The following is a 5,648-nucleotide window of genomic DNA, read 5'->3' on the forward strand; positions in this document are numbered from 1 at the left end:
CTATTTTTGTGCAAAGCAGATGGACAAGGAAAACTTATACCAACTGATTTATGACCAATTCTGCGCCGCAGACCCCGTCAAGTTCATAAAAGAATTGTAAGTACGATGTGCCGAACATTGGAGAGAGATAAGAAAGTAAGAGGACTTCATGAATCTCTACTCGGCCAAGGAACAAGAATTGACAGATTTGGTGACCGAATCGAGGAACAAGTATCAACGGTTTTTCAAGCAGTTCCCAACAACGAAACCAAGGGTAAGTCTCAATCAAACAAATAATAATACACAATCAGATGGAGCTGAGCCAGTCATGAACGATAGTGAACAAGCGCCAAACGATTTGTCAATTTCGACTCCCACATCGATCACTGAGAAATCAGCGAAAGCAGCTGATTGTGAACCTGGACCAAGTGGTGTTACTCCGAAGCAAGATGCCGTTAAGAATGAGTTGGCCATCGTGAATGCTGATATCGCAAATTTACTACTGCGGCAGTACAAGGGGATGAGAACCGTCGATCAGCTTCTTGATCTTGAAAAGTTTAAAAGTCTGAGGATCGCCTTGAAAAAAAAAACTTGAAAAAGCTCATTGACGGTCAACTACGGTAGCAGACGTTTCGTGACAATCTGAAAGAAACAGAAACTCTCGGAGCATTCGCCTGCAAAAGCATCAAAGCTCGACAGCTGTTCAGGAAGGCCGCGGAAGTATGAAGCAGTATGAAGCAGAAATAATGGATGCCATCATTGATATCGCTCAGAACGGCTCATCTACGGTCAAAACTTTGGATGCCCTAGTAGAACGACTGAAGTAAGTGTTATGATTATGTGCTTCTGTGCCTTTGTGCTAGCATTACGAATGCCCCAATACCTTAAAAGTTTCATTAATAAATGCCTTTTGAAAATGTAAATGCCTTTTGTATGTTAAGCAACTATTAAACGATCACTAAAGTAAACATTTGATATCTTTTTTTTGGAAGTCGCTTATATTAACCACTTTTGGATGTTGTGTGGACTGACGATGTTCTGCCCAAGATTGTGTGAGCTGACGAAGTGACGACCTATTTCAGCGACCTTCTCTGCAGGAGTTATCAAGCGATCCTTAGAGCCATTATTGTCTAGTGGGATCAAAGGTGGAATGGTCCGAGGCTTGGATTTTAGTATTTTGGTCATTTTCCAGAACGGCTTAGCATAATCTGGGAGAGTGTGTGCGGATCTTATTCGAGAAATGGTTATTTTTGAGGTCCACCTGGCGTTGATAATTTTTGTGATTCGATAGCAGCGTGCTTTAAGCTCAGGCAGTCCAGTACGCTGAAACTGCCTGCGAGTGACATTCCGCAATCGAATCAAATCTTTGGTGAGTGTATCGATGTTTAAGGAGTTGCTTACCTGCCGAGCCGTTGGGACAAGCTGCTCTCTGGCCACCGAGATTGCCTTTTCGATGGCGCACAGCTGGTGGTCGATACTTTTCGGCGTCTCCGGACGCACCTCGTAATCGATGGTGTTGTCGACGCATTGCAGGAACCGCTGCCAGTTCACTCGATGGTAGTTTTGCTGTAATCCCGATTGACCGGGGAGCCCACTTCCGACACCACCGGATAGTGATCCGAGTTGAGCTCCTGGTAGACGACCGGCTGCGAGACGTGGTCGTTCATGTTGGTAATGTATAGGTCGAGGGTTGCGTGGATACCGGACCGACTCAGCCGAGTGGGGGAATCCGGGCTCAAGATCGTGTAGTGGCCTTCCTCCATGTCGTTGCTCCAGATGGTGCCGTTCCGATTGCCGCGACTGTTGCCCCAGGCTTGATGTTTGGCATTCAAGTCGCCGGCAATGATATACTGCTCTTGCCTTCACGTCAGTTTGACAATGTCCTTCCGAAGGGCAGCCGATGATCCTTAGCCGGTTTTGGCTTGAATTGGACAGTACGCCGCGATGAGCGCGTTTGTGCCGACCGAAGTGGTGATTTCGACACCTATGGCCTCGATGACACTGAGCTGGAAGCTTGGAAGCAGACGACAGTTGATGTTTTAGCGAAGAGCGATGGCAACACCGCCTCCCCTGGTCGGCCGGTCGAGTCGCACGATGCGGAAGCCCGGGATGTTGACGTTCACCTCCGGTTTTAGGTGCGTTTCGGTGATGAACGCCACGTCTATTTCCTTCTCCTTAAGGAAATCCTTCAGTTCAATTATTTTGCTCTTGAGCGAGCAAGCGTTCCAGTTGACCAGGCCCACCCTAGCAGCCATTTTCGATGATGAACATGCCAAGAGTGAAGACCTGGTCGAAGCGGGTTTTGCAGCCGCGCAGCCGAGTGGCGAGCTGCGCGAAGATCGGCATCAGTTGCTCCGGAGTGTACAGCGAAGCAGATTCTTCCGGTGGGACGGCTTCGTTCTCCGACTGCCGATGGAACCCAGGAGGAGGGCAGGGGCCATTCGCTGGTGGATGGTGCCGACGATGTTGGAGCTTGGACCGATGCAGCTGCCGCTGCCAGTCGCTTGTGCGGCTGTAGCGGTGGGGAACATTGGAATCACACGACGGGGAGCCGGGATGGCTGGAAAGTTCACCTCGTTGATTACAGGAACACGGTTCTTCTTCGGCATGGTCCTGGTGGAAGCCTTCTTCCGGATTTCCAGGAACTCGGCTCGCTTTGGGCAGCCCTTTGTGGTGGCCTGATGTTTGTCGCCACAGTTGGCACACTTGGGATCGGCCACCTCCATTTTGCCGCACTCATCAGTCAGATGGGGTTCGCCACACTTGTTGCAGCCCGGCTTCATGCGGCAGTTCCTGGTGCCGTGCCCGAAATTGAAGCATTTGGTGCACTGCGTGACGTCGCGGTGCACTGGCCGATATAGCTCCCAGTCAACGATGGTGTAATTTATAACGCCGACCAGCTTCAGGTCCTTCCACGTGGTGGAGCCGTGCTCCAGGTGGACCAGGTAAAGCTGGTCGCGATATCTCCTCGTCTTGTCGTGACGAGCGATCTTGTGCACGGCCACCGGTTTCAATCCGCAACTTTCGAGCTCAGCTTTTAACTCCTCTTCCTTCATGTCGTGGAGTCCTCGCAGCAAAGCCTTTAGTGGCTTCGTGCCGGGGTGGTCATGAGTGTAGTACTCATACTTGTGGACCTCAAGGAACTCCACGACGGATTGATGATGGTCCTTGTTTGTCGGCATCACTTTCACGCCCTCGCTGCAGAGCCGAAAAGTACATTTCAGCCCTTTAGCGATCAGCTGGCGAATTTTTGGGCGCAAATCCGGTGGATCGCCCTTGACAAACACGGGCGGGCACTTCTCCTTCTGCTCCGGTTGCTCCTGCGGCAGCTGCGATTGCTGCTTCTTCCTCTTTTTCGGCGGATTGCCGGCGTCATCAAGTGGCAACGGAGATAACACGTTGCTCTGCAAAAGCTGCTTGGAGGGGTTACCCGCGCCTCCAAGAGCAGTGCGCTTAGGCACTTTTCCAGCGACCGAATCGGCCACCGAGTCTCCCATGGCGGGTCCGGGAGAAAATAACTCCAACGCGACAAGCGAAAACGTAAACAGCGAACGAACGAGAAAAAACACTTCGAAAAAATGCGCGAGCAAAAAACACGTCCGTACGTGTTGCTGTCTCCAGATGATTTTTGATGACTCGCACGCGGCAGACACTGCTTCTTTCATATACAAATAAAATCTTGCGGTAGATCAAAAGCCCCGCAACCTACAGCTATCTAATGCCTGTGTTGGGAATGCATGAACAAGATCGGTTGGTTCAGGAAATTTGACTGGGTATGACAAGAGTTTATATTTTCAATAGTTTATCGCAAATAATATTGAGTGTCAACAAAACTAATAAATTGCTGGAGAGTTCTTGAGTCGATTGATATATGAATCTCCAAAATCCTACGAAAGATAAACGCGCTATTAACGTTTAAAATCTTACATGATTTCGTGTTTCGTGTCAAAACTTTGGATGACCTAGTAGAACGTTTGAACTAAGTGTTATGAATATGTGCTTCTGAGTCTTTGTGCTAGCATTACGAATGCCCCGCATACCTTCAAAGTCTTATTAATAAATGCCATTTTTATGAAAATGTTAATGCCTTTTGCATGTTAAGCAACTATTAAACGATCACTAAAGTAAACATTTGATATTTTTTTTTTTTACTGGAAGTCGCTTATATTAACCACTTTTGGATGTTGTGTGGACTGACGATGTTCTGCCCAAGATTGTGTGAGCTGACGAAGTGACGACCTATTTCAGCGACCTTCTCTGCAGGAGTTATCAAGCGATCCTTAGAGCCATTATTGTCTAGTGGGATCAAAGGTGGAATGGTCCGAGGCTTGGATTTTATTATTTTGGTCATTTTCCAGAACGGCTTAGCATAATCTGAGAGAGTGTGTGCGGATCTTATTCGAGAAATCGTTATTTTTGAGGTCCACCTGGCGTTGATAATTTTTGTGATTCGATAGCAGTGTGCTTTAAGCTCAGGCAGTCCAGTACGCTGAAACTGCCTGCGAGTGACATTCCGCAATCGAATTAAATCTTTGGTGAGTGTATCGATGTTTAAGGAGTTGCTTACCTGCCGAGCCGTTGGGACAAGCTGCTCTCTGGCCACCGAGATTACCTTTTCGATGGCGCACAGCTGGCGGTCGATACTTTTCGGCGTCTCCGGACGCACCTCGTAATCGATGGTGTTGTCGACGCATTGCAGGAACCGCTGCCAGTTCACTCGATGGTAGTTTTGCTGTAATCCCGATTGACCGGGGAGCCCACTTCCGACACCACCGGATAGTGATCCGAGTTGAGCTCCTGGTAGACGACCGGCTGCGAGACGTGGTCGTTCATGTTGGTAATGTATAGGTCGAGGGTTGCGTGGATACCGGACCGACTCAGCCGAGTGGGGGAATCCGGGCTCAAGATCGTGTAGTGGCCTTCCTCCATGTCGTTGCTCCAGATGGTGCCGTTCCGATTGCCGCGACTGTTGCCCCAGCCTTGATGTTTGGCATTCAAGTCGCCGGCAATGATATACTGCTCTTGCATTCACGTCAGTTTGACAATGTCCTTCCGAAGGGCAGTCGATGATCCTTAGCCGGTTTTGGCTTGAATTGGACAGTACGCCGCGATGAGCGCGTTTGTGCCGACCGAAGTGGTGATTTCGACACCTATGGCCTCGATGACACTGAGCTGGAAGCTTGGAAGCAGACGACAGTTGATGTTTTAGCGAAGAGCGATGGCAACACCGCCTCCCCTGGTCGGCCGGTCGAGTCGCACGATGCGGAAGCCCGGGATGTTGACGTTCACCTCCGGTTTTAGGTGCGTTTCGGTGATGAACGCCACGTCTATTTCCTTCTCCTTAAGGAAATCCTTCAGTTCAATTATTTTGCTCTTGAGCGAGCAAGCGTTCCAGTTGACCAGGCCCACCCTAGCAGCCATTTTCGATGATGAACATGCCAAGAGTGAAGACCTGGTCGAAGCGGGTTTTGCAGCCGCGCAGCCGAGTGGCGAGCTGCGCGAAGATCGGCATCAGTTGCTCCGGAGTGTACAGCGAAGCAGATTCTTCCGGTGGGACGGCTTCGTTCTCCGACTGCCGATGGAACCCAGGAGGAGGGAGCGGGGGCCATTCGCTGGTGGATGGTGCCGACGATGTTGGAGCTTGGACCGATGCAGCTGCCGCTGCCAGT

The sequence above is a fragment of the Armigeres subalbatus genome, chromosome 3 (assembly GCF_024139115.2).
Source record: "Armigeres subalbatus isolate Guangzhou_Male chromosome 3, GZ_Asu_2, whole genome shotgun sequence".
Lineage (NCBI taxonomy): Eukaryota > Metazoa > Arthropoda > Insecta > Diptera > Culicidae > Armigeres > Armigeres subalbatus.